The sequence below is a fragment of the Miscanthus floridulus genome, unplaced genomic scaffold (genome assembly GCF_019320115.1).
Source record: "Miscanthus floridulus cultivar M001 unplaced genomic scaffold, ASM1932011v1 os_2681, whole genome shotgun sequence".
NCBI classification, from domain to species: domain Eukaryota; kingdom Viridiplantae; phylum Streptophyta; class Magnoliopsida; order Poales; family Poaceae; genus Miscanthus; species Miscanthus floridulus.
The window spans coordinates 1-12,041 of NW_027098445.1; the positions used below are offsets into that span (position 1 = coordinate 1).

Here is a 12,041-nt window from a genome sequence, read left to right on the forward strand (position 1 = left end):
TCTAAACCCAGCGTCCGGTCACTCCACCACCAGCGTCCGGTCACTCCGCCGGTGAAGTTCCTAACCCTTGCTCAAATGTGCCAACCACCAAGTGTATCACCTTGTGCACATGTGTTAGCATATTTTCACAAACATTTTCAAGGGTGTTAGCACTCCACTAGATCCTAAATGCATATGCAATGAGTTAGAGCATCTAGTGGCACTTTGATAACCGCATTCCGATACGAGTTTTACCCCTCTTAATAGTATGGCTATCGAACCTAAATATGATCACACACTCTAAGTGTCTTGATCACCAAAACAAAATAGCTCCAACTATTTATACCTTTGCCTTGAGCCTTTTGTTTTTCTCTTTTCTTCTTTTCAAGTCGAAGCACTTGATCATCACTATGGCATCACCATCATCATGTTATGATCTTCATTTGCTTCACCACTTGGAATGTGCTACCTATCTCATGATCACTTGATAAACTAGGTTAGCACTTAGGGTTTCATCAATTCACCAAAACCAAACTAGAGCTTTCAAGAGGCCATCTCGGAGACGCACTCGCGCGTGGGGAAGGCTCAGGGTCTATCCACAAAGTTATCCGACCGGAAGCTTTGCCCTTAAGAGGGGCTCAAACGAGGATTAGGGAGAAAACGTGAGCTTCTTGATACCTCGATAAAAATACTAGTCATCAACTTGAATTTGCATCTCTATCTCAATTAAGTTTCCACATTTATATTGTGTACTTAGGTTGTGTGCTTTACTACTCTAGTTTAGGTCGCTAGGCTAGTTGATAGGATTGGAACTAGGTTGCATAACTCTTATCCGGTAGAGATAGCAACACACCTAGCCAAACCTTAGTAGCACATTTAGATAGGTGAAAATTAGAGGCCATAGTTTAAAGTATATTCTTAGAAAGCTTAATTCACCCCCTCCTCTTAGACGTCACGGTCCCTACAAGCACAGAGATGGTCCACAATCACACATCACTTCACCCACCAGAACTTTATCAAAGATATGTATTTCCTTCAAAACTCATTTATGTTTTTTTGTGTATAAATGTTTTTGGTATAGTTCATCGTTTATGGCAATAACTATAATATGTCATCATATTTTCTCATGATCTTTCCACAGGGTTTTACAAAAGTTTTACCGTCATATTACTTTATATTCTCCTCATATTTTCATGTAAGGTTTTTGTGGAGTTAATCTTTTATGTTGTATCTGTTATTTTTCCTCGTATGTTTTTAAAATGAGATACCGAAGACATAGTGATTTACAAATCACACTTATATGTCATTATTATTTTCTTATTTTCCTATAATATTTAAAGGAGTTTTATGGAAAATCTATCTATATATTCTCCTCAAAAGGGAGAATGTTTCAAAACATGGTATCCCTTCAAAGAGACATCCTTATAGTGATCTCACTTAGCAAGTAGTCATTAGACTTCTAAATGCACTAGGCAAATTAATCAGTGCCACCGATGGGGACATGGGGTATTTCCAAATGGCCAGGGATTAGTGCAATTAACAGTGCCACCGATGGGCGGATGGGGTATTTCCATTGGCCAAGGGATTGCCAACAGTTATCTCCTGACCAATTCCTTTAGTTATATGTATACTCAGGAGATCGATACAGAAAGACCGTTCTTATAATTCTTGTTCGTTTTACATTTCACGTTCTCCAACAAACAGACAAAGCACCCATATACGGTTGCTATAGTTTGGTATGAAAGTAGGGTGGATATTTTCTGATATCTGACCATCCTGAAGGATTAAAATATTAAATGGATAATCACAATCTGTATATGAATCCGAACATTTAATATCCATATTATACCCAAATATGAATACTCAGAGTTAAATTTCTAATATGTGTATGAGTAGGTCAAGATGCCTATATTATACCCAAATATGAATACTCCGCGTGCAACTCCGAATCCACAACTACCTATATTCACAACGACCCGTGTTTAGTATCCATAATGTCCGTTATATCTAATCTTATTTCAATCCCTAGCTGCAGGTGTGACAAAGGGTCCTTTGGTAGGGATTCAACCAGCTCCGACTCCTACACTATTCAGTCATTGTGGCGTCAAAAGGTGCCATAGCCTGGTGAAGAAAAAAAAATGGCTCCACCGAGAGCAAAGGAGGAAAATGGATCATGTGAACAGTGTCGAAATAGTGCCTGTGTCAGGTGGAGGTAGAGCTGGCCAAATCTGTACCAAAAGGGGGCAAAGTATACAATGTCATGCTACCATTCCAGCGTTGTTGACCCGTTGAACCTCCTGTTGGTTGTGATTGGCATTTGGCAGACTGATTCCATCCATAATCACCTCGATATCCTCCAACGTTAGTTCCTTACTCTGCTCTTTCAGACTGACACGCAAGAAACTCAACCAGATGCCTTTCCAGTTGGCACGGAGATCTTGTTTTGAGTTGGTTCCTTACGCTGCTCTTTCAGACTGAAAACACATGGAACTCAAAACTCGGATGCCTTTCCAGTTGGCGCGGAGATTTTGTTTAAAGCCCGGAACATTCGGTCATGATGTCGCCCACATAACTGGGAAATGACCCTTGCAAAGACAAAATCTTAGCACATAGAAAAACAAAATCAACACAAAACCTATGTCCTCAATGTCAATTGGTGATTGCTACAATAAGCGAAAAATAGAACAAAGGAGGTAACTGGCTATGCATGACTGCCGACAGTATCAGAGGCACTGCAAAACAAACTACCGAAGGGAAGGTGTCCTACTGTAAACTTCAAGCAGTATGAGTTAGTGGCATGTCAAGAAAACGGAAAACAATGCAATCGCAACACCTCTATAATGTACAAGTACTGTATCTCGGAATCCTGAGCTTCCTAATTCCAAAGACCAACCTGCAGCATGCATAAGGCTCTACATCTGTTTGGTGCAGGGGAGGGTTCATCCAGCTTGGGCTTACAAACGACTTCTGCCTCTCCACAGTTGGCATGTAAGCTGCAGTTGCTCTTCTGGAGGGCATCAGAAGCAGGCTTGCCGGATTGGTCCCGTGGGCTCATGAGCTTCTTCTCAACGACCTCAAACTTTGCTGTTGCCAAAGGGGGTGCGGTTACCACATTCCCAGCAGTGCTTGGGGGCATCCTCTGTCAGTGTTGTAATGGCATCTCTGGACGAAGAACATGTGAAGCCACAGGAAGTACATTCCAACTGAAACAAAAAAAAAAAAAATCTGTGAGGCAACTGGTGCATGAACATCATAATTTGAAGGTTATAAACAATTCCACTGTCAACGGATACTTTAGGACAGTTCACTACATAAAATCCATCATTCTAATCAATGGTGCTATTTTCAAGCAGTATAAGTTCAACATCACATCAAGCAACAGTACAACAATTGAATTTCAACAGGTGCATCGAGGCAACTTCGGGTTTTCATCTCCATTTAATGGCTAAGTTTTACATTGGGCTCGCCACGCCTAACACAACCCTCCTCCTTTACCAGGGCTTTGTTGTTGTTGTAGTGCATCAGGCAAACATTTAAGCACTACCAAAGTATCAATGTTGAAATATCTTAACACAATGAACATCCACTCAAAAAGTTTGCAGACAGAACTTCTAGTACACCAAGTTTTACACCCTCAGGATGACGCAGTAGCGTGGATTCAGAGATAAAGAACCTGTTATTTCCTCACTAGTGTAGACCCATAGACATAAAACACAGTTAGCTATAGAATGAATCTAAGGTCCATTTTGTTAAGACATCCACCAACATTCGCTATGCATCAAGGATCAAGCAGTACCATGCCATTCTAACCTAAGGTCCAAGTCGAAGGCATTTGAGTTTCTTATTTTTTACTAGGTCATTGCTCATTCTAACAAGTAATAACAGCTAATACTGAATGCAACAAGTCTTATTTAGGGGCCGTTTGGTGCGGCTCCTCCGCATGTGCTCCGCGGCCGGAGCCAGTTTTCCTGGCTTCGTGTCCGTACGTGAAAACAGCTCTAGCTCCGTGCTTTGCAGGCCAGAAGCGCTCCTCCGCGCGAGACCGTTTGCTGCGACTCCACCCGGCCTGCCCGTGGAGCCAGAGGAGAAGCCGGTGCAGGAGCCGCACCAAACGGGGCCTTAGTCTGACTCCGAGGACTACAGGATACTATAATTGATCCTGTGGTTAAGGGTCTATTTGGATCCCCTCTAAACTTTAGAGCTGTAAAAACTTTAGAGCACTTTAGCTCAGTTTTGAGATCTAAAGCTCATATGAGGTGGGCTAAAGTTTAGAACTAACTTTAGACCACCTGTTTGGAGACATTAGCTCTAAAGTTAGAGGTCTAAAGTTTAGAGGAGCGGATCCAAATAGGCCCTAAGTGACTTAATTTTTTGCAGTAAATGGTAAAGAAAAAACTGACAATTTTATTCCCTCAACTGCAACATAAACACTACCATTTGTTATTTTTCCTCCAAACTCAATCCATCTTTTATCAGAAAAATAATATAAAAAATGACCACAAAACATCAAACATTTACAAACCTGATAGCGGTCTCCATGACCTGCATGGATAATATTAGATATGACAACTTTCTTCTCACTGCATCTTTCACATCTTTATCAGTCATCTAATTAAAACAGAATACAAAATTAGAGAATCATAGCATAAATAACTCCATGAGAAAATTCAGCTATTGTAATGAATATTTATCTTTGTTCTTTTCGCTCGTTATTGATCTTAAAGCATATATGTACCATACCTGCAATTTCCTTGATTCTTCTGGTTCAGATGTTTTCTCTGCTGAAGTCAAGCCAGCCTGAAATGTTGTAAATAATATATATAAACACATAGTGGCAGTGGTTTTCATGATATAGTGTAACATACAGTCAGGAAAAATGTTAAGAAATTTAAGAAAATATAAAACCATTTTCTCATAATAGAAGTGGCCAAAGTTCAGCTAGGCGCTAGGCGGAATCTAGGCGCTGACCCTCAGCCTAGCGCCTAGGCGGGATTAATCGCGCCTAGGCGTTCCTAGGCGTTTTCCTAGGCGTTTTCCAATACATACTAAATTTATTAATACATACTTAAGTACTTAAAAGAAAAGAAAAAATAGAAGACCAATGGTCATGAACAGGGAGAAAAAGAGAAGTAAGGCCCATAAAAACGGCCCAACCCACCTTATCCAATCCACCAACCGTGAAAAACGGGCCCACAGCGCACCTTCGCCACGCCTCCTCCCACACCGCCGCCGCCCTCACGCCTGCGCCTGCGCCCGCCAGACCTATCTCCTGCCGCCCTCTGCAGCTCCCGCCGCCCTCGCACAGCTCCCAACTCGCCCGCCCGCGTGCAAAGCCCGCTCGATGCCCGCCCCGAACGCTCTCAGCTCCCTCCTCCCCCACCTACTCCCTCCGCCATGTCCTTCTACCTCCACCACCCCACCCATTGCCGGTCCCTCTCCCGCCCGCGCTAGCCCCGCTGTGGGCCGCTCGCAGCTCCTCCTCCCTCCCCCACCGACGACCCTCCCCAGCGACCTCCACCACCACCCCGCCGCCCGCGCAAGCCCCGCTGCGAGCGCCCGCCGCCGCTCGCAGAGCTCCTCCTCCCCCACCGACGACCTCCGCCAGGCGCTCCTCCACCACCACCGCCGCCCGCGCAAGCCCGCGCGAGCGCCCGCTGCCGCTCGCAGCTCTCCTCCTCCCCCACCGACGACCTCCGCCAGGCGCTCCTCCACCACCACCGCCGCCCGCGCAAGCCCGCGCGAGCGCCCGCCGCCCGCTCGGCAGCTCCTCCTCCCCCACCGACGACCTCCGCCAGGCGCTCCTCCACCACCACCGCCGCCGCCGACGAGCCACCGCTGCCTAGGGGTCCGCCTACCCCCATAGGCGAGGCGGACACCCTCCGACTAGAGCCTAGTCGCGCCTAGGCGAGCGCCTAGCGGAACTATGGAAGTGGCCCCATAGTAAACCTACACTACCAACACTTTAGTAAACTCAATGCATTACTGTCAAATACCATGTACTTGCAAGTTCAACATGACTAGATAGAAATAGTACAACAGTGCTAATAGTCATAATTTTATTTCCCCCTCGAATACACAGGAGAACTGTGTATAATTGCATTAAGAAGAGTTTAAATATTTACCAGAACCCCACACACCCCACACCAAACAAGTAACCACAGGTGAGCCACCAAGTAATTTAGACAACTGACAGTCAGTATGCTCAACCACATATCATCAATCTCTTTGAAAAAGGAACTATGCACCTTATACTCAAATAAAAAACCGAAGGACTATTCATATCCAGCATTTGAAGGCCAAACACTCCCTACTCAAATGAGAACCGAAGGAATAAGGGAAATATATCGTGTATGTCACTTCACCGATAAAAACCAAATTTCCAAAAATATACAGTAAAAAGAAAAACTTAGCCTGTTATACACAGTAATATTTTATAGCGCTGCCATATGATGCAGTTTCATGCTGCAATAGCAGCTGCCCAAGTTGCCATAGTATGCTAAATTGTCATATCAACTTTAGCAGTACAAACAATGTTGCCATATCAATATAAATAACTAGAGTACAAGGCAATTACCACAAGAATGAAATCAATTTTTGTCAACAAGATAAAGAGGAATATCTGGATCTTGTAACCAAAATGCAAAATATTTGAAATGAGAATTAGACCTTTAATTCATCTGGGGACATGGTTAAAAGAGCTGGAGGATCAAGCCCCTTGTCCATCAGCCTCCTGCGAAGTTTAGAGATATTCTGTATATCCGAAATAACCATGGTAAGTCAAATATTCACATAATAATATAAACATACATAAGCATAATGAAAGACTATCTGGATTCATTCCATTCCATGCAGAGTTGACTATGGAAAAAAGTACTATTAACATAATTATATCTAGGAAGATAAACTTACAGTTCAAACAATTATTTTTCTACAGTACTTTGGTGAACATGTGGAGCTGATACATCTTACAGGAGATGGTAGACATACAAAGTGTTCTCATTTTATCAAGTGGCAGTACAGCAATAATGCAGAAGCATCATCAGGCCATTGTATTTGTACCTTACGTCCTTACCTACGAGTTACTGTACTTTACCTAGGGGTATGTAAAGATGACAATGCTTTACAAATTCCAACTATATTCAAGTGGAACACAACTTAGATGTGCAAATTCTAACTTTATCCCACTGTTCCAAAATGTTAGGTGTTTTAGTTTTTTCCTAAGTAAAAAAAAACCTAGACCAACCTAGGAGGAACTATGTGGCATTTTATTTAGAAAATAGGCACAAAAATTCGCCTCGATGAGGACTTGAACCTGGATGGTCCGGGCATTAATCCACACCCCCGACCAACTGAGCTCACCAAAATCAAATTAGTCTTAATTAAATCCACCATAAAATATGTTTCGATAGTGCATTTATTTGGTATTGTAGATCTTAATATACCTTCATATAAATTTGGCCGCCGAATTTAGAGAAATATCACTTAGGAAAAAACAAAAACACCTCACATTTTCGACCAGAGGGAGTAGTTTTACAGGATACACAAGGTATTCCTGTGGAGAGAGTAAACAGTGATTGGATCATTGTAACGAGTTAACAACCAAGGTTGGGTAACTACAGGATCAAAGTAAAAGCTATTTATGGTAGTACAGATTTTGGAAACAAATTATTGTAGAACTACAAGTTATGGACCATTAGAAAAAAAGAACAGAATCGACTTGAAGGAAGCCAACATAACTATACAGATGAGGTTGCTTGTTGATAACTTGCAGTATACACAAGCTCTGCATGCAGAAAAGTAAAACCTCAATAGGCCACTTCTGAACTAGCGTTTTAGGTTGGCCAGACATAATGAACAATCTGAATGCAATATTGTGTTTTCATGACACAAAACCAAGTCAGAAAATTAGAACATATTTTGACACATGTTGAATGCATGCTTGAGTAGCTACATGGTTCTTCTCAGACAGACATGCTCTTGAAGCAATTAACTATCAACTATAAAGATTTATATGGTCATAACAGCTAAGTATCTTAAGTTATTAAGTGGCACATGATCCAAATGTTCAAGTAGTAAACCCCAAAACTTGTAATGCCCAAACAAGTAATTGATAAAAACATTTATACCTTGATGTTGAACAGTAGTTGTCGCAGTTTCTGGTTATATTTCCCAAAATCTGTTCCAAGAGCTTCAAATGCAGATCTTTCTAATGCAACCATTATCTCAACAACAACATCAAGTCCATATGATTTTTCATTTTCCTGATTGAAAAGATAGAAACCATTATAATAAACCAAGGGAAATAAAGGATCAATAGAACACATGGAATGAGGGAAGCAAATTGTCCAATAGTAAAACAAGAGAAACAGCCAATAGAAAAAGAACAATTAAACATGAGACTCATTCATTATTTAAAGGAACTGAAGGATGTTTAACAATGGATTATAAATGAATGATGTATTCACTTATATGTAAAAAAGATGGAGATGGAAGCAACCCAAGCAAGAGACATGACATGGCAAATGCACACTGCAGAAATTTATCCGAGTTCTACTCAAAACATGAGATCTCTCTCATTTCATTGAATGAAAATTCATTAATCTGTGCTCTTAATCCAGGTGCATTTGAGAGAATAATACAAGTTGTGAACACAAAGCTCTAAGGGACCATAATCAAATAATTTCTATATTTTGTCACATCGTCCTTCCAGTATTCCAGAATTAACCCAACTGAAGCAGAGCTTATATAAAAAGCACTGACAACATGGCTAGATACGATATGTAGGAGTTTAAAGTTAACACAATCAAATTATAATGAACAAGCAACTTACAGCAGAACCAACATCCTTTGCAGGTGAACCATTGATTGAACTTTTGGCTGTAGAATCAGCGTCAGCAGAGGTTCCAGCATTCTCCTTTGATGCAAGCGGAATACTTTCTACCAATTTATCAAGCCACTTATCACGATAAGTACAGCCTGTAAGTACTTTATACCTAACAAGGATATCATAATTCCTTAGCTTATCACTTCCAGGTGTCTCTGCTTTTGCAAACTGCTCGGATTTGCCAGCTGGAGGTTCTCTTGTTACATCTATAGGGTTAACAGGTTTCTTACGCAGGCCTCGTTTATTTGACAAATGATTGTTCTCAAGAGGTGTCTCTTCAGGTTCGAGATCGGGAAGCTGCCCAATACGGTCTATTGTTTTCTTAACAAGAAGATCAATCTCTTGTTGCTTGTTATCCTCATAGTCCTTGTCTGTTAGGTTCCACAGTTTCTTCTCAACTGCATCATAGACCTTCTGGACAATAAATCCAGGGTGCTGCTTTCGACTGGGAATCTGCTTGTGCTGAGGAATGAAATGGACCACACATTTGTGCATAACTGATTCTGCAGGCACATCATCAATATGAAAACTGTAAAATAGCTCTCGTGTATCTCGTGCTACCCAGCATCCACCCTCCTTTTTGTCAGCCTCTTCTGGTCTATAAAACCATTGGCCAGTTACATATAGGCTCCCCTCAGTTTCTGTTATATCCTGTTCAAAGATAATTAAAAAGATATTAAGATACAGAAAATGAAAGTTGGAAATATCAAATATCACAAGGAACTGTAGCACATAGGTGACTGTATTGTAAAATAAGGACCACTATATTAGAAGATATGTTCCAGCTGTACAATGATAAGAGACTTTGTCCTCAGAACTAGCAAGAACAGGTAACCATTCCAGTAATCCAGTCACAAAAGATAAGGTAAGGCTGACATTAAACTGCTTGACATAAGGGTTGTCCATTTGCAGTTGCACCCATGGCAATAAAAACCCAAAATCCACAATGATGCCTAGCAGCAAGCACTTAATCAATGTTCATGAAATGAGTTAACTATGATGTCCAGTTTTCAACAATTCAAGAGTAACACTTCTAATTTAGTAGTAGCAACCAAATGCAGGGAACAATATAAGTTAAAAGGGATGAATACATTTAAGAAAGAATTTATGCAAAAAAGAGTGAGGTCACAGAACAAAACAGCTGGATGCAAATATAGGTCAATTACAGTCTAAGCACAATGGCAGTATGAAAATACCGCAGCCGAAACCTAGCATGATCTCATATTGCATTGTAAAAGAACATGTCTATCTTATACTGGTATAAAGACTCTGGTCACTCAAACTATCACACAACAGAAGCATCAATAGCTACCAACCCATCAAGTTTAGCGAAACCTATGAGACTCTACAAATGAATCGAGTAAAATTTCATGAAACTAAACAGAAAAACAGTTTATTCGGCAACGTTTGGTCCCTGATACGATCACAGACCTTGAGGATGGCGACATAGGGCTTCTCAGTACTGTCCTCAGGCGTGAGCAGCACGGGGTCCTCCTGCACAATTGAGCCCACAGCAATCACCCAACGGAAAGAAAACAATATGCGCCTCCCGAAACCCCAAAAATCCAAATAGAGCAGAAATCGGGAAGCAAGAAACGGAGGAGGCGGCTTACCAGCTCGAAGGTGTTGCCCTCGTACTCGAAGGAAGAGTAGTGCTTCTTCTGCTTCCTCCCCTTGCCGGTGATCTTGACCGGGTCCCCTACAGCTACGGGCACCGCCTCCGTGTTCTCCTCCTCACGGGGCTCCTCCTCCTGCGGCTCCACCTCCTCGGGTTCCTCCTCCTCGCTCTCCGGGTCGCGGCGGCGCTTGGGCCGTCCCCGGCGGCGGCGGGTCTTCGTCTCGGCCTCCTGCTCGCGGCGCTCCTCCTCCTCGGCCCGTCGCATCGCCTCGAGATCCTTCTCGTCGTCTTCCTCCTCCTCGAGTTCCACCTCCTCCTCCTCGTCGTCAGTGGCGAGTCGGCGGCGCTGCTGCGGCTGCGGCTGGGGCTTCCTGGGGTTGGCGCCCGAGGAGGAGGCGCCACCCGAGGGCTTGAACTTGATGGGCACGTCCTCTTCGTCGTCGTCGTCGTCCAGCTGCGCGAACCGGCGGCGCCGCCCCATTTCTCCGCGGTAGCCGGTTCGGAGGAATTGTGGGGAGAAATGGGGATCGGAGGTTTGGGATTTTGAGATTTGGGTTGGGACTTCGTGTTTGGGTTTAGGAAGCAAAATTGTGTCGGAGTGAGACGTGGGGGAGGGTCCAGGGGCCACCTGTCATGCATAACCTTAGTCACGTAGTGTATATATGTATAATTAATAAAATAAAATAAAAATTCTAATCCTTGCCAGGAATCCTAATCCTACTGCTAATTTAGAAGAAGGGGATAAAAAACCCTCCAGAAAGTATTTCTCCCGGATTTCCACCTAGAAAAAGACAGAAGCCTTAAGAATAAGAGTGTATCATAACATGCTTGAAGAAAAAGTGAAGCTGCCTAACCAGTCGATCGGAACAAAAAAATTTGAGGCTATTTTGCATAAGATATTAGCACAGTGCTCAACATCACCAACCAAACATTCATTGACCTCATCCTGTGCTAACATTTTGCATTATTCAGATCAAAATATCTTGGGTTGATTACTTGAGCAACCTTTTTTTTTTTCTTTTTCACTACATATTCATGTGTTTCAGGCTGAGATGCCCGGAGCTTTTATCGAGCCCCCCCCCCCCCCCCCCCCCCCCCCCCAAAGGCATATTACTATGCTTATTTGAGATGATATTACTCCCTATACTCAGAACATCCGATCTTTTACGCATGTTATATTATTTTACCGGATAAGCTTTTGTCCATGATTTGGATAACATGTGCCTGGGATGGGTGGAATATAGCTACAAGATCAAATTTCTTCATATATTGAGGCCATGTTTGGATCCCCTAGTATAAAATTTAGCCATCAAAGTTTAGATTTAAAGTCTCCAAATAGATGGTTAAAAGCTAAATATAAACTTTAACTCTCTAAAAAACACTTTAGACCATTAGACCATAAAATGAAGCCAGAGTGGTATAAAGTTTTGATTCCTCTAGTCAAAAGACAAATTTGCCTATGCACCTTATCTTTTCCCTCACGCACACATGCTCCGAAATTAGAACCGCTCACCCGCATGGTCGCCACTCACCAAACTCCCACCACTCCCATCAAACAAA

General features: G+C 42.5%; 1 pseudogene; it reads right to left on the reverse strand.

Moving 5' to 3' along the window:
- Nucleotides 1–1,656: 1,656 nt before the first annotated feature.
- On the reverse strand, nucleotides 1,657–11,047 carry LOC136535309 (protein REPRESSOR OF VERNALIZATION 1-like; annotated as a pseudogene).
- Nucleotides 11,048–12,041: the final 994 nt, after the last annotated feature.